Raw genomic sequence first — 18,674 nt, 5'->3', positions numbered from 1 at the left:
AGAATTTTTTTTGTCTCCAGTCAATTTGGCTTTTTGCAAAAGCCTGACTCCATAAAGACCAGCATTATGTCATGGTCATGTCAGATGGCCAAGTCTGCACTGTATACAAGGTGTTTTGGACACAGTTTCTCTTCTCATCCTCAGTTAAAGTGAAATCTCATTATAGTTTATGATCTGTGATTTACAAGTTTGAATTGAATTAAGATCCGTCCTCAGCATGCCATTTCTGATCCAGTCTAGATACTCTGGTTCATGTAAGTCTCCGTTGACACGAGGCCAAGGTGTCCAATCACTCATTACCTATGCCATCGGCCCATTGATGGATTACTGTGAAAGAAGTTGGCTCCTCTGTGCCAGGGCACAGTTGGGGCCAGGGACCCAAATGGCATCCTGGAGTGCATTAAGAGGAGCGTGGCCAGCAAGTCAAGGGAGGTCAAGGGAGGTTATCCTCCCCCTCTACTCCGCCCTGGTGAGAACGCAAGTAGATTACTGCATCCAGTTCTGGGCTCCCTGGTTCAAGAAATACGAGAAACTCCTAGAGCGAGACCAGAGGAGGGCTACAAAGATGATGAGGGGACTGAAGCATCTCTCCTATGAGGAAAGGCTGAGGGAGCTGGGCTTGTTTAGCCTGAAGAAGAGAAGACTGAGAGGGGATCTCATAAATACTTACAAATATCTTAAGGGTGGATGTCACGAGGACAGAGCCAGAGTCTTCTCAGTGGTGCCCTGTGACAGGACAAGGGGCAATGGGCACAAACTGAAGCATAAGAGGTTTCAGCTGAACGTGAGGAAGAACTTCTTTACTTTGAGGGTGACAGAGCACTGGAAGAGGCTGCCCAGGGGGGTTGTGGAATCTCCTTCTTTGGAGATATTCAAAACCCGCCTGGATGAAGTCCTGTGCAACCTGCTCTGGGTAAACCTGCTTTAGCAGGAGGATTGGACTAGATGATCTTCGAACATCCCTTCCAACCCTTGCCATTCTGTGATTCTGTGATTCCTTGAGGGCCAGGAGTGGTGGGGACTCCCCAGGGTGGCAGGGCCTGGCAGCCAGAGCCTGTCCCACCATCCCAGCCAGGAGCAGGGCAGACAAGGGGCGGTGCAGGGGGCTGACATGGGGTCCTGGGCCGTGGGTAGGTGGAGGCAACTCTGAGGGGAGCCAGACAGGGCCATTAGAGCCAATGGTGCTCTCTGGGCCCTGACTCTCTGATACCATCAGAGAAGTTTGTTTACAGTTCAGCTGCTTGTTTTTTTCTCTTTTAATGAATACCTCTTGGGAGCACAGGAATTACAAAAATCCCATTGCGCTGCCCAAAGCTGCGTTGTAACTGATAAAAGGTCATGGTGTCCAAGCTGTACCCAGCTTTCAGATGACTGATGCTGATTTCTTGAATTTTATATACTCTGCTTTTTGGCTGCTTCAGTTCCTGAACTACATCTCCCATAGCTGGCACTAGACTTCTTTTATTGACTCCTAAAAGAAAAGCTCCTTGCATAGATCATACTGGGGCATTTCCTTCCCTGTGTCACACCTATAGAAATGTATAATTCATTTCTTTCCTTTGCTATCTTTTACACATTCCACAGAAGAAGCCCAGTTCTTGGAGTAGGATGTTGGTGGCCACCTGAGCTGCTCCCTGCAGGCATACCAGAAACACAATGCAGGTCCCAGAAACACCATCATTAGGCTGGACCTTTCTTCAATTTGTTGGGTACAGGCTATGTGCAGAGAGAAAAAAGAAATGGTAAATACAGGGCTTTTTTACCCTCCAGAAAACTGGACCACAGAATCTATCCTGCACTAAAGGTCCCTATGTCATGATGCCTCAAAGCTGATACAGCAGACCTAACAGCCTCTCAACCATCCCTGCTCTGCAGGAAACATGGCAGGAAACTCCAGAGGTGTTACCAAGCTGCTTCCATTTCCACCAACATGTGGACCTACTGGAGAAGAATCAATATACATTGACATATCAATGTCCATTCCTTCCTTGTTTAACCATTCCCAGAGGATAACCTTTCCTCCTCTGTACTACACTAGAGAGCAATCATAAAGGCTGAGTCTTACCACCTGTATTGCTACACTGCAGCCCAGTCAATTATATCTTGATTTAAAGCAAACCCCAAAGGGGTGGAGAGGACTAATTTCCATTCTAGATATTCAGCCAGAAGGCAAGTTAAAAGACTAATAGATTCACCAAGAAAATTATTCTTCCATAGACCAGAGCTGCTCTGTGCTTACACTTAAGCTCTCATTTAAGATGTTAAAATTGCAAATAGAACTAAATGCATATAAGCAGAATGGAAGGAAGTAAAAGTCCCAACAATATTTAACTCCACTGTCCCTAGTGACTGGATACATCCTTCTGAGTGACCATAAGATACAAACACTAATCATGGGAGAAAACATGAGAACATGACTTAACATCGAAATAAAGGAAGCAGAATGGAATGTTCTATGGAAGAATGCATTAAAAATACTTCAAAACATCATAATAAAAAAATGCTGGGCCTGCTCACATACACTGAAGTGAAGTAGGAATAAGTCTGTTGAGACAGTAGTAATTATTAACAGGCTGATACACACAGGTTTTGAGTGAATAGGACTGGGCTGTTATTAAGAGCACAGAGTTCACCTATTGCTCAGCGTCTGAAACACTGGATAATGGAACAGGCAAAGGCTGGTGTTGTGTGAGCTAGAGATGCGCAGGAAGAGGATAGGGTTTGAACTTTACAAAATTATACAGTTCCTATTAAACTTTTAATAAGAAGTGGTAATTTTGGTCTGGCAAGTTCCTCAGTTTAGTGTTATATACTCAAAACCACAAATGGTTTTATCTATGTCCCAATTTACCCAAATCCTTAATTTCAGGGGAATTTGATACCTATAACTTTGTCTTTTGGTTTTATTTTTATGTAATCTGTAGCACTCTAACCCATAATATGTATGTGCAATAATTCTGACAGAGTGACCTTTCAAATTAAAGAGATCTTATGTCTCCATGTATCTACACTCCAGAATTCCATCACAGTACTCTCACTGAAGTTCAGGTTCCCATAGTGGATTCCCACTGAAGTTCAAGTCAGTCAGTTTTTAGATCCAAAACCTTCCCCAAGAACCACTCAGCATCACTTGAGTGAGATCTTGCAGCAGAAGGAGAAACAGAATCACAGAATCACAGAATCGTAAGGGTTGGAAGGGACCTCAGGAGATCATCTAGTCCAACCCCCCTGCTAAAGCAGGCTCACCTAGAGCATGCTACACAGGACTTCATCCAGGCGGGCTTTGAATATCTCCAGAGAAGGAGACTCCACGACCTCCCTGGGCAGCCTGTTCCAGTGCTCTGCCACCCTCAGAGTGAAGAAGTTCTTCCTCATATTCAACTGAAACCTCTCGTGTTTCAGTTTGCATCCATTGCCCCTAGTCCTGTCGCTGGACACCACTGCAAACAGACTGCTTCCGTCCTCTTGACTTCCGCCCTTAAGATATTTGTATGCGTTAAGAAAGTCGATATTGTATTCCAAAAATAGTGTCCTGGATTCTGCTGCTGTCCAGGTACCCTGTTTTCACACAATAAACTATCTGAGTGAGAAGATCATTAGATCCTTTAGACATCTCACATTTCATCTGGTCTTCAACCACTTACCCCTCTGCTGAGTTTATTATCTTGACTAATGTTTATCTTTCAGAAAAGCAGCCAATTTCAAACTCACTTAGTCTGGTTTTGTTCAGTCTCCACTTCCAGCTGAAGGTCCTTGTCTTCTCCGTCAAAAAGCAGACAGTATTTTCCCCCTTTGAAGGTGCTAACACACTGAAATTGGGATATCTCACAATCTCTATTTTGGCAAATGCTTTGGCTTCCAGTTTCTCACTAGCAGGCCCTTTTCACTGTAGCTCTTTGCTCCAGCCTCTGCAGTCTTACCTTTTTGAATGTGAACATGCCAAGATGGTACACACTATGCAATCAGCAGTAGCTAATTAGCTAACATGCAGAGAAGTAAAATCATGTTCTCTTTCCTACTCAGTCATCACTCCACTAGTCATATAGGGAAAACTCACACTATGCCATGCTAGACCTCGTTTTCAGCTACTTCATTGGTCTGGGCCAGAAATCTTTGCCAGAGTTGCAGCTTGCCAGGTTATAGTCTTCTTCCTGCAGGTAGTACATACCTTTTTTATTTCCCTCCTCTTGGTCATATCAAAACACTTTCTCTGACTGAATTTACCAGTGGATGCAAGCCACTTTATGTGACTCCAATTTGCAATAATTAAGACTTGTGCATCTTTGTGTCATTTGTAAAATTTAGCAGGATTTCAGAGTCCTGACTAATGTCCATTGTGTTACTGAAAGAGAACAGATTTTAATGCAAGAAGATGACCATTATAATAATTTAGTGGACTTATACCCTGCATAAAATTACAGGCCATGAAATCTCACCCAACAATTTCTGCATTGGAACACAAATTTCAGATTTGTTTCTTCTTAGAAATATAATCCCAGTTGAAAGCTTTCATTGATGGAGCATCTGCAATATCCTTTGTTGAGTTGTTCCAATGTTTTCTTAGGATCACGCTGTTCAGCTCTTATTTTGTTAGACTCATGCTAAAAATATATGTCTGACCACCATTTTTAATTTATCTATCTTCACCTCTGAGCTGTTTGACATTTTAACTCTGTTTTCATTGTGGGCCCTTACATTTCATTTTAGAAATGCCATGTAATTCTTCTTCAGTGATGATCATATTAAGGACCATAAACAAACACGGAATGGATAGAGAGGATATAGTGCACTGTAATATATGTCTATCGTTGATAAAAACGTTACTGAAGTAAAAACAATTTTCCTATCTATACTTAGCATTATATAAAACCATAAGGCTAGGCAAAAGCCATTTTTTTCTCTCACATTTAGAGCAGAGCTCTGTAGCTCAATTTGCAGAAAACAGGATATTTCTTTATAACAGTAAGGCAAAAATTATTTCCTTTTTTCTTTTTTTGAAGCTGCAAATAATGGTACTTGCTTTTTAGCATATTTTTAAATGAAAAAAAAAGTCTGAGATTTGGAAATATAAGCACATGTTTCTTAATTTAGCGCTTCGGTGTCAAGCCGAGGGAGCTGTCAGTATATTGTGGAAATATTCCTGCACAACAGAAGTAAATGGGAGTTTTGACTTTGATTTACATGCATGCAGGATGCATTTGTAAAATGAAGACAGAGGTTGCTAGCCTAGATCAACCAGGAAAAGAAAGAACTGCAATTAGAGGGTGAAAACCTAACCATCCTGGCCCTTTGACATCAATACATCAACTAGAAAGAAACGTTATACCAGCTTATTGAAAAAACCTATCGACTAAATCCCTGATGCAAGATGCATTTATTTAAGTTCATTATTTAAGCACATGCTTAGTTTGAAACACAGGCCAGAAGCTCTGATAGGATTTAACAAGATACTTAAGGGTCCCTTAAAACCCAATTTGGAATAAAGTTCTGACTCAGAACAAAAACTTTAAAGAAGAGTCTTTGCTCCAAAAATAGTTTGAATTGTCCTGCCTTGACCATGACAAACAGAAAGATAAGGGGAGATTTCAAGTTATTACTTTTAAAGATAGAAATGTTTAGTTAAACCACAAGCTACAATAAATATGGACTGAAACATGCGACAGACATAAAAAGAAAAGATTTCACAGACATGCCCCCCACCAGACTCAAAGAAATTTTCTTCTTTGTCTGAACTTATCTTGTGAGTCTCCCCACAAATACAAACACATCCACCTCCTTGGAAAGCCAGTATATGGAATATTTCTAGGCTTTGGTTTCTTGCTGTGTTGCTGATAAGAGATGAGCTATTTACAGAAGGAGGTTTTGCCCCATGGAAGAGGGAGCTGCAGAGCTGAATGTGTGTGCACCACAAGGAAGTGCTGGTATCACAGAATCACAGAATCACAGAATGGCAAGGGTTGGAAGGGATGTCCGAAGATCATCCAATCCGACTCCCCTGCTAAAGCAGGGTCACCCAGAGCAGGTTGCACAGGACTTCATCCAGACGGGTTTTGAATATCTCCAAAGAAGGAGATTCCACAACCCCCCTGGGCAGCCTCTTCCAGTGCTCTGTCACCCTCAAAGTAAAGAAGTTCTTCCTCACGTTCAGCTGAAACCTCTTATGCTTCAGTTTGTGCCCATTGCCCCTTGTCCTGTCACAGGGCACCACTGAGAAGACTCTGGCTCTGTCCTCGTGACATCCACCCTTAAGATATTTGTAAGTATTTATGAGATCCCCTCTCAGTCTTCTCTTCTTCAGGCTAAACAAGCCCAGCTCCCTCAGCCTTTCCTCATAGGAGAGATGCTTCAGTCCCCTCATCATCTTTGTAGCCCTCCTCTGGTCTCGCTCTAGGAGTTTCTCGTATTTCTTGAACCAGGGAGCCCAGAACTGGACACAGTACTCTACTCTAGGCTGTGGACGACCAGCTCAGGGGGCCAGACTAGAGGGTGCGTGGACATAGCCCATGGGATTTTTAGATTCAAGCTTGAGGAGATGGAGGTAGCAGAAGGAACTGCCTTGAGAGGCAGCAGCAGGGAGCAGAGCTTTGGAGATGTGGTTTATAACAGTAAGGGAAGGAGCTGGCTCTGATTTTGACAGTTAGCTGTTCCAGTCCTCCCAACACTGCATGTTGTCTGTCAAAACAGATGTATTTGCTTTATTAAGTCTCAGGACATCCCTCTGTTCTGAGGCTTGACACCCACTTACATGGATGCATTTACTTTTGCATCACTCCAGCCATGAAACAAGGCACTAAAAAGGGATTCAATCATGTCATTCAAAGGTTACTGACTCCACCTGAAGATTCTTCTTAAACTGCCAATCTCTGTTAAAGACTGTTCCTATAAGCACTAGTCAGGCTCGTATTTTGAGGAAATATGATTGACTTGCTAGAAATTATAGAAATATTATAGTAAACCAATTTCAAATCACTAAGTATAGTTGTATGCCATTACTATACCATCTATGGAGCCCGTCTCCTCTTCCATTCTTAAAGAAGGTATTAGACACATATCTTTCATCTCTTATGAAACTTTCTATTTAAGAACAAAAATGATGCTGAAGCTCTTATTAGAATCTGGAGCATTTCGGATGGCTTCATAGTAGGGGAATACTTTGATCTTGAGACTGGATGAGACCATAATTTCAGGGAAACAAAGAAAAAAAAATTGGCATTGGAAATTCATGAGTCATCTCTATGATCTTTACAGCTGTGCTTTGCATGGGGGTAATAAATCATGAGTAAATAATAATCATTGAAATAAAATATGTACATGTTGGATAATATTTTCTTACTGTCACCCATTAAAATGTAATTTTGATTTTGTTTGGCAAATTGTATTGATACCAAATATTTCTATAGTGCAGCTTTCAATTATGAGATCAAGTATTTAATTTTAAAATAATGCAAAGATTCATCTGACTTTCCTCTTCAGAAACATGATGCATTTTCCCCCCATTGCCTTCCATTTCTAAATATTTGGCTTCCACCATGATTAAACTGATACTGCATGTATTGTATCAATTGCTCTGAAGATTTTCATCATTCCATTGTTTCAGGCCTTCCCCACTGTAATCACGTACAACCCACTCTCTTGCTAGGCCAGCTTCACTGAGTCACTACATGCTGCTCTCACACAGGCTCTTACACTGCCTTGCACCTGTAGTGCATCTGATCACTTCCTAATGATATGCTAGTCAAAGCAAATTAATACCCTTGTGTATGGTTTGTCCTCTTTGTCTTCCCAGGAAGAAATTGTCTGATGGGAAAAGTCTCTTTCAGCCACGATGCTCTGCCCAATTTTTTTGTTTGACTGCTTGGCTTTTCATTTTCTAAGGTGCATGTTGTTTTGGTGGGATTCATGTCACTTAAATTCAGGCTTGCAACACAGATGTCTACATCAGAGATGGTGAGCCAAGGTTCCTTTAGTGAGCTGCGAAAAAAGCATGCACTTTAGGGACACAAATCACCCTATCTGTTTTAAGTACCTATACAGGAATTTTACCTCAAGAATTCATTGACCATTCTCTCTATTGACTAGAAGTGTTCAGCAGCAGACACAGATATCTGTACTGGCTAAGAGTCCACCCTTCAGTGTACATGGAGAAGACAAGGTTAGAAAACATACCCAATGCAGGAACAAGGATGTGATTTGCCATAGCCTCTAACACTGAAGATGGTCATTTTGACAGCATCCAGCAGGTTCCCGAGAGGCATGTTTTTCTCTCCCACCTAGAAAAGGTTTTGTGCTATGAATGAATTTCTCATCGTGCCACAGGGATGAAGTTTCTAATTCCAGTCTTTACCCCATGCCAGCTGATTTTTGGATGAGCTGGGCTAAGCCCACTGTTCCTCTTGAAAGCACGGCCACAGCCCTGAGCCTAACCTGCTCTTCCCTAGGAATGACATGTACAGGGCAGGAAAGGGGTCTGTGTGCTTCCAGAGGCTCATGTTGGGGAAGGAACATGGTCCTGTGTTTCAGGCTTTCATGTGGGCTGATGGATTCGCAAGAACAAAGGTCAGTGAACATCTATTAGTAGCTCACATTCCTCACCTGTTAGCTTAAGTTTTGGTTTTGTGTGATTAGTAGTTTGTATTATTAGTACTTATCTCAGTTCGACCTACAGAGAATTAGTGCAATCACAGGTTATTTTGCTGTCTCCAGTATGTGCTTTTTCTACTTGTACTGCAGCCTGAGTTGATAGAAATATTCTGTAAAGATGGCAAGGCCAAAATCTTCTCTCTCCTTCTGCTGCTGGACTGCTTGTGGGTGGATTGCCATTACACCAGCTTGTCGCCAGCATCAAGAAATTCCTCCAACATGCATGAGATGCTCTGAATGTCTGATTTATTTAAGTAGAAAAAATAGGGGGAGGGGGGATAAGAGGAAGAATGACAGTATTTAATGGGCCATGGTAGCTGCTCTTAAATGAGGATATAAGAACTTTATTTTCTGTCTGCAGTCAAACAGGGGTAGATACTGCATTTTATATAACTGACATTCAGCAATCTCCAGGAAATATTTGTTTGTTTCTAAATAAAGTAACACATTAGGTGACACATGCATTCTTGGAAAATACTTCTGACATGAAAAGTACACAGTAGCAATTTAAGAGACTTGAATTAATGCTTTCAGAGCCAGTCCAGTTTTCTGACCTCTTGTTCTGGACAAAAGGGGAAAAAAAGATGGATTTGTTGATATTCAGTAACCAACAGTCACTACTCAGAGTACCATGTCTGAAAGTTAATCAGCAGCCAATGTAAGCTGCACCCAAAAGCAAAGATGACCTTTATGGCCATTCAAAACCACTGAGAAATAGCCCCAAATTTCTCCTTGCCCTGCAGAAGGTTGTGCTCTTTGTCCTCTTTAGCTGGTGCTGGCAACACTGCAAACTAGCGTGTGACCCAGCCTGGCCTCAGCTGGCAATTTCATGAGAACCAGCTTGTTTCCTCTTGAGGATACCACTGTATGGTCAGAAAAATAGAAAGTATGGTCTTTCCCATGGTGTTTTGGCACTACTGCTTGTAGTCTCAGCTGCAAGTCACAAGTGGACAAGCCAATGGAAATGGAAATTAAGAAACAAAACCAAAAAGCATGCACACAATTATAGAAGCTTTCTCAAGCCTCAAGGAAAGAATTGATTAAAGCGAAACCATTGTTTTGGTTATCTTTTTTATCTTGTCTATTCCCCTCTCTCTGCTTGTTATATCTTTGCATGCAATGGGCCCATGTCTGTGGCTGGAAAGTCCTTTTGCTGAAGTTTCTTGCCAAGCCAAATTGCTCTGCTGAGGCTGGCAGGCTTTATGGAAAAGTAACCATGTTGACTTGTGGGGGGGAGGTTTCTAAGATTGGAAGGAAAGAGAAACAGAGAGAGAAGATAGAAAATTGATCTTTTTTATTAAAAAATGTATTTTTCCATTCAATTATATTCTGACAAAATGCTTGGAAGGTTTTGTTTTCATTCCACTATAGGAAAAAAAAAAATCTGCAACCTTCAAAGTTATCATGAGGTGGAACTGCTGTTCACTAGCCAGCTCTAAATGCATCATTAATGGACTTAGTTTTGATCTCGCTGCACAGGTGCTAAGTTGGCAAGACTCCACTGTCATTAGTGAGTTACCCCAGGCTAACACCTGGTTGAAATGAGATTAAGGCCCACTGCCCTTAGACTTTCTCCAGTGTTCTGCATATGTTAGAGCACACAGTGCCCCTCCCATGTTTGCAAAGCAGAAACCAAATATATTCTGTGTACATCACTTCCTAACCTGAACCTAAAGTTTGCGTGTATAGGTAATCTGTCCCCTGAAAGAAAGTGCCAAATTTTCTATAGAGTCAGCGGAGAGTAGGTGTTTGTGAATGCTTCCAGAGGGCAAATGTGTCTGTCTCTGCCTGGAAATTTTGCAGACTTTCAGACTCTTTCCATTGACCTGTGAGAGAACTCAGGCAGTAAACTTCAGGATGACTGGTGCACTGGGTGCCTAAAACTTAGTCAGAATCGGTTCTTGCTTTCAATTGATTGGACCACATCTACTATGAATCTGAGGGGAGCAGTACCTTTGCATTATTAACACTACCATTAAAATTATCACTGAAGTAAACAGCATAAAAGGATACAATTCCAAAACCTGCTTAATTGCAGAAGTTTGTTTCAGCATTGGATCTGTTTCAAAGCTTCTGTAACTCATGATATTATGCCAATGTCCATACCTCTGCCTAGGGTGGGTTTATGTCATTAGTAAGAGGGCACCAAGTTTAAGATATTTAGCATAATGCTAAAAAGGCTCTGTAGTTCGCAAAAGAGTATCCTTCACACTGGTTAGTGAACAACATTTTATCTTTCACATCATGATTACAAAAAGAAAATCTCTAAAGCCAGAGGAGCAGCAATTCCATGTTCTTTGTTTTTAGCTTGATCCAAGGAAGCTCCGATCTCAGAAAGACCAGTAGACCCAATAATCAACAGCCATCTCCTAAAGTACATTGTTTGTTTCTTGACAATCATAAATTTTTCAGTATAATTTACACAGTAAGAAAAAAAGAAAGACTGCTAGAAAAGGGATGGTTTCGTATTGAAAAACATGAAAAATCCTTTTATTTCATGTTTGCCTGTAAGCCAAGTCCACTTGGTGCACTGTAGCTGCATGTTTCTTTCTGTCTTCAAGGAGCCTGGACTGTTGAGTAATGACTACAAGTGCATCAGCTGGTTGGCCTGAGAGGTGATGCTTGTAAGAGATATCCTGCATTGATCAAGAATGGCGACTCCTCCATCACTGTCTTTGATCATCATTCATCGTAAAAAATTTCTTCTTTGTCCAATATCCTGTAACTTCATCCAACCTCATCCAGCAGAACCATCTTAATCTGTAAGTAAAGAAAAGATGGGCATAGCCTGCATAGTCTTTGAATATCATTTGCCAGTTTTCTTCTTTTTTCTCATCACCTTGGTTATGGTCAGACTTGTATTTAACCTGAAATAGAATTAAATACTTTAAAAGAAAGCAAGTTTTGTAAAGTTAAGTATAATCCACTGTCAGCGAGTGTTACACAAACACCAGCTGTGTGGTAAATACGGCATGTTAAAACATACTGAATTATGAAGACAAGCGGTAATATTACCTAAGTACTTGCTCCTTATTACCATCTTCTTTAAGTCAGAGTCCTCCTGGAATATCAAGCTGTTATAAACTGTTGTAAAACATACTCAGAAAGGGGATAAATTAAATTTCCATCAGGCTTCTTCATTTCTGTGGCTTATGAGTTCTGAATGTTTGACTTTGCAACCTTCACAGACTTATTTCACCTATATATATATATCTTTTTTTTTTTTTTACTGCACAATAACCTGTCCAGCTCTACAACCCTTCCCATTCTTAAACACATTCAGGGTTCCTCAGCAGCCTAAGACTACAGCTCCACCACCCCTTTGACCCCCAGTGCTGAGGTAACACCCGCAGCTTCAAGAAGCTGTTCTCTTCTGTGGCAGGTCATAGATTTACTGAATCATCTGCACAGAGTCTAGTTAAAGAGTGCCATGTTTCCCAACCAGCCCTTCTGCCTCTTACAGGTTGAGTCTGCTCCCTAGTCTGCCATCCTCCCTTTGCTCTCCCCCACACCCCCACCACCGCGTGCCACTTCTCTTCCTGGGGAGCCTTCACTACATAATCACCAACCTCATGGCAGCAGCAGGAAGGTGGATTTTTGCCTCCTGTTCTCTACTTTTGATATTCTTGTTGCTACTGAAAACAGGAGCATGTAAATACGTGAGGTCATACACCTGTCAAGGGTATGTAAAAAGTAATTTTGCTACTTGATATTATGCTGGGAAGGTATTTCAAGTGTGGTCCTACTAGATTCTGGAATGTTTAGTCTATCTGATACTTTTGTTAATGATTTGGATAATGGAAAAGAGAGAAAATATGTAGAATTTGCAGATGATGTCAAGCAGGAAGGAGCTGAAAGCTTTTAAGAGGTTACGATAAGAATTCAAAGTTACCTTGATAAATTAGAGGCAGGCATTGTCTAAAATTAACCAAATTAAATTCAGTGAAGACAAATGCAATGCCCTATGCTTAGGACAAATTAAATACTAGTAAAACTAGGACTAAATGAGCAGGCAATAACACCAGGAGGAAGGTCACAGTGCAAGACAAATTGAATATGTATTTACAACATGATGCTGATAGAAAAAAAAAACCAAACCAGTTCATTTCATTCTGGGTCATATTGGAAGGAATGTTGTATGGGAAGCAGGAGGGGTAATTATTCTGCTTTACTGCTATTGTGTCCAGTTTGGGGCACTGCAAAGTGAAAAAAAAAAAAAAAAAAAAAAAAAGATGTAGATTTACTGGAAAGCAGCCAGAGGGGGAGTAATGAGAATGATAAGAGGTTTGGAAAACTGGAACTATGAGGAAAGGTTGAAGGAATGGGGTTTGTTTAGTCTAGAAATGAGAAGACTGAGCAGGGACATGATAACAGTCTTCCAATACATAAAAGGTTATTCTGAAGAGGACAGTGATCAGTTGTTCTTTATGTCCACTCACTGTAGAACAAGAAGAATTTAGCTTACTTTACAACAAGGAAGATTTTAGCTAGATGTTAGGAAAGCCTCTTTCACTCTAATGAGAGTTAAGTGCTAGGACAGGCTACTTTAGGAGGCTGCAGAATAGCAGCAGAGGTTTTTAACTGAAGGTTAGGCAAACATCCGTGACCTTGTGCTTCGCAGGGGCTCCAAACCAAGCCAAATTTGAACAAATTTTCTCAGGCATAGCATAAGGCACACCCCTGGCAGCAATGTGTGTTTCCTGACAAAGCGCCGGCCTCTGGTGCAAAGCACGCAACCGCTAGCAATTGCCACTGAAACCAGCTTTTTCCCGTCGGCCTGTTCTGGGAAGCAGCTGAACACTACAGATGAAACTTTACCTCAGAAAAAGATTCCATCCCAGGCAAGCACCTGAGTAATTTCAGTCTAAATAGTTAATCTGGTAAATTATATGCAACCAAAAACAGGATCTTAAAATACAGAGGGTTAGGAAACCTTAATTATAGGTGGTGTTACCAAGCTCCACACATAATTTTTATTACAGTATCGACCCAAAGATCTGGCCAGGGTCACCATCCTGAGAACTCAGTGAAGGATTGAGATGAAGGAGATTAAAATAGGTACGTGTGCTAATAACAGTCACTAAACTCACAACAACTCTTGGCATTAGGAGACTATTCTGTCTCTTGATATGGTCAGTCCTTAGCCACCTTCTGGAAATGGGCTTAGTTCATAAGCTTAGTTCAAGAATCTTATTTTTATTACTTTTTTTTTATGTGCTTTTCTTTGCCTCTTGATCCTGCTGGATGCAGCTCCTTCAAGCTGAAGGTTTGAAAATTTTTCTTTATAAATTTAGGAGCTAGAAATACTCCTTTAAAATGAAAAAAAAAATAGGAAAAAAAAAAGAAAAAAGGAAAAAGAAAGAAAGCTGAGACCTTTACCCAAGCACCTGCCCTGAGGAATGAGGACTTCAAGCGAAATACTGTGAGACTCATAATAATAGCGTGAGAGTTGGCAATCCTACTTAAGGGTATAATTTCCATTTCTTCTAAACCCCCTTTTTACTAGCAAAGTGGTCACACTGTAAAGAAGACTAGACCCCTAATATTAGGAGTAATCCAACACTTTTCCAGTACAAAGTAAACTTCTCAGTAGTTTAACCATTTTTCAAAAGCAAAACCTGTGTGACAATGTCTCCGACACATACAGGGTCGCAGCTGAAATTCCATTCCCAAGCTAAAGGATGGTTGCAGTCATTGAAAAGATTACATAGGATCGTTCCTAAGATATTGGGGGGCTGTAATTAGTGGAAACGTATCTCTGCACACTAGAGAAAGGAAGAAGGTGTAATTGTTTTACATGCTAAATTAAAAGGGAGAAATAAGACAGGGGACTAATAGAAAGACGTTGATTAAAGAGCAGATGGAGTCTGAATACATGGAGTATGCTTCATTTTGTATGTTTGAACTCTGGCCATGAAAAGCCAGTTAGTGTTGGAGGCTTGTTAGAGCTTGTACCACAGCAAGAAGGCAAACACGAGTAAGTGGATTTTTCTGTGGAGGGACAAGCCCTGCTGCAGCAGGTGCACACCTGAGCAGGTAACCGCAGGCACAGGCTCTGGGCTGCACCCTTCCCACACAGAGCTGGGCACGGCCGCAAGGTCTCTGCAAGGGATGGAAAGCCTGTCGCTGACTGCTGCAGGCTTTGGATCAGGCCCTAACAAGACTGTTTGCCTAAGTTGGGCTACTTTACAAGGGAAGTGTTTTCAGATGAAATCTGGCCTTTCCTTTTTACACATATTTTGCTCAACAAACAGGAACACAGTGCCAGGCAGCATCCGATATATTTCACCATAAGAGACTTCTGTTCAGACATCATGCCAAAATTTTGATATAAGCATTGCAGAGGTGATTTCTCCGCCAGGCCACTCCCTTCCCCTCATGATATTCTTTTGTTATCAAGTCATCTCCTGAATGAATGTGTGAAATGAACTGAAATTTATTTTCTTGTCATGTTTGCAAAATATCCCTTGAAGACTTAGAGCATTTGTTTTCATTTAAAATTATGCTCAGTGTGATTAGAGCTGCAATCCATCAGCAGAACTCACATCCACCTGTGCCTCTGTAGTTATAGAGTAGGATGAATTCAAGAAAATCCAGCCTCCATCTGAAGGATACTTCTACAGCCAACAGTCTTGAACCAGGAGTTAACAACCCTGCCAGCACAACCCATCCCAGGGGAATCAAAGGGCACAAAATCAAGTAATTTTTGAGTTTGATTCACCTTGGACTCCAAGGTTTTTGATGCAGTCTGCTCCTAGAACTCAAGTATTGAACAAGGTGATGCAGAAGGATCAGGTAAGTATTTGATATTTTGATCTCAGTCTGAGTGCGAAAGGACAGTCAGCTCTCCAACTACGAGTGAAGGAGTTTAATTCAGCCAGACAGCTTTGCGTCTCCCACAGAACCAGGGTTTGGGGTCAGATGAGGCCCCTTAATTCCCAGTCATCCTCGAAGGAGATAAAGCTCCTGGCATTTCTGTGGAAGCATTTCACAGAGGAAGTTCTGGCACAAGATGAACATATAGGTTGGGCATTTAGAGAATTTTGCATTTGCCTGGTTTTATCTTGCTATGTTCAGTGGCAAGTTCAGAATTCCAAGCCCCTTTACCCACATCTGGATGGAAAATGCCACAGGACAGGACGGGTACAGAGGATGATTCCAAAAGCTAGAAGGAGCTACATACTTCTTAACTAAGTGTCTAATTGTCTAATTCCAGATATGTAACTAAATCTTTGCTAGGATAGAAGGGTTTAAAATTAAAATGAGCTTTAAACAAATATTTTAGGGAACATGCTGTTGAAATGTTTCATCTTTTTTTGGACATTTTCAAGTTTTCTAGGCCAAGTATTACTCTTCTCAAAAGGTAAATTTTCTCAGCATTCTCTTAAACCCTGAACTGTTTATTTTAGGTGTTCTATATCTTAGTAGACTGTCCCAGATGTGTAGAATAATATAATATCTTCTAGCTCCATGTGCTCCCCATGATTGCAAGCAATCAAATTGCTGATAAAATTTTTAACGTAATGGCTATCTTTGCTTGGTGAGCAATTTTTCATCTTTTATTCATAAACAGAGACCTGGAAGTTTGCAGGATTTCATACCACTCCTCCAGAATTCTCTCTCAACTCAGTGTTGTGCCTCAGCTCCATGCTGATGCTGTGGGATTTAATCCACTTGCATGGGGAACTGTGTCTAATTCCTGATCACATGCAGCTGTATTTTACTTTTAAGGCCATATGTCTTTAGTTCTATATTAATGTTGTCTGAGATCTACCATCTATTTGCATCATAACAAATTACTTTTTGATAGGAGATGAAATTTGTTTGGAAGCACCTGTTCCTGCTATTGCAACACACCATGTTTTCCTATTAGCAACAATACTTGCCTCATAACCCACCCTTGCACTTGCGTGTCAGTTGTGCAAGACTTCTAGCCTAGGACGTCTTGTATTGAGGTTTCTGTTCTGTATGTAACTCAGTGCAGCTCCCTAAACATTTTGTAGCCGTGAATCCTTCCTGATGTTAAGTAGCATCATGGTGTATGGGCAAGTTTATACTGTAGAGGTAAACTATTCCCAAACTGTCCCCACAAGGTCAGTAGAATCTCTTGATGTCCATTGAGATTCTTTAGTGCTTGCAGATCACGTCCATCTTCTTTCTGAATGAGCCACTTTATTCATTAAATGTTGTGTCTTAGAAAATCACCTTCAGCCATGCAGAAGGAAACTACTGTGAAATCATGAACACCTTTTGGATTAAGGGAAACTTTCTGGATTTGGTCAAGAACTACTGAAAAAGTAGAGAGCCTTTTTCACCCTCTTCTCTTTGAGAAAAATTTCCTTCCTTTTCCCCCAGCTAATCTCAACAACAAGAATCACCTTCCACATTCCAGTAAAATATCTACATATAGTAATACAGTGGATTTATGTTTGGGGAAAAAAAGTTAAGGACAAGCAAATGTCAGAAATTTGTATGTATTGATCATTCAGTATCTTCAGAGGTATCAAGTGTTTAACCTCCAGAAGCAAAAAATCAGAGTTTTGTCACAAGTTCACAGAGTCTTACAAATTAGTGTAGAACAGAGCTAAAGTCAATTCCAGACCCTGGAGGTCCTGTGCTAGCTTCTGCCTCCTCTGCTTTCATGCTCCAGACAGGGTGGGTGTGTGCTGTAAGAGTCAACGGGGAACACTGCCATTAACTTATGATGAGGTCCTTTTTGGCCTATTTAAAACACAGGAAAAATTTGGAACATGAAGAAGCCTCCAAAGCATCAAGTGGGTGGATATTCCCCCCTGAGAAGACTGCATGGGAACAGGAACATGGTTGCCTCCTGATGACTCCTTCAGAAGCCTTTGGATGAAGCAGATCAGAAAATGGGGCTAGTGATAGGAGGCACATGTTGAAGGAAGAGGAGATGTGTAGTACCTACCTTAGAAAGAGAGCAAGTAGTTTCAGAGCCCATGCTGGCTGGGCTGACACATCCAGGCCATCTGGGTTTGCTTACATTTAAAATAATGGGCTTTCCATGACCTGGAGCAGTCCAAGATATCTAATACTCAGAGAGGATTACAGTACCTTCATTTAGCCAAGCATATAACTGCTGTGCAAATCTTGGACCTGCAGCATAAGGACATTTTTCAAGGCAAAGAGCTGCAATATGGTACTCACAGAATGCGAGAACTGAACAAGTTTAGCTAGTTAGCTGGATACAAAATTAGCGGTGCAAGTGAGAAGAAGCATCTTTCTCTTTCACAAGCTCTTGCCTCAGAAGCTCTTTCACTTGTTGCTATACTGCCGCCTTAGATAAAATCTCCAAGGCTGATTTCTCACTGACTGCCATCCAGGAATGCTACCTGCAACGCAGGATCTGGCCTTACCCTAACTCTCTCAGAAATTAATAAGAGACTTACTTTCAGTTACTTTGCATACCCTCCCTCTAGTTTCCTTCTAGTGTGGGACTAGGACTTAAAATTACTTTTCTAACTAATAATGGGAAATAGCAGCAATTGCCACAGAAAAAAGACCTGATGGTGTACGAGTTCCGGTGACATACTTGGGTGAGGTGATTCCTACCTCATCCCTACAGCAAGCACGAGACATGCAGAAAAGATGGGGTAATGTAGTAGGCTTTTAAAATTCCCCTCTTCTCAATACAACATACAGTGAAAGCATTATATGGGCTTACAGACACCTGCCAAAGTTCCGACTATTCCCTCCTCTCCCAAGCTCCAGGGAAATTTCTCTAACTAGGAAAAAAAATACAGAAAAGCATCCTGTTACCATACTACCATATTTCCCAGTGGCAGTACTCAGTTGCTGCGAAAGTATCAAGTCTTCCTTCTGCCTCCTCAAGGACTGGTTCTCCCTGCTCTCTCCTTGTATTCTGCATTAATGAACATGCCCTTCTGTTCCTCTCCCTCGCCGCAACCTTTCAACTCATCCGTCTGTCACTTGGCAGTAGCTTCGAGAGGGCTCTTCTCAGGGACATTTCGTGTTTATTCAAGTGTTGCTGTGCTATGAGACTAAAGAGGCAG

Source organism: Egretta garzetta, unplaced genomic scaffold (assembly GCF_000687185.1).
Source record: "Egretta garzetta isolate BGI_Z169 unplaced genomic scaffold, ASM68718v1 scaffold98, whole genome shotgun sequence".
Lineage (NCBI taxonomy): Eukaryota > Metazoa > Chordata > Aves > Pelecaniformes > Ardeidae > Egretta > Egretta garzetta.
This window is presented reverse-complemented; position numbering follows the sequence as displayed.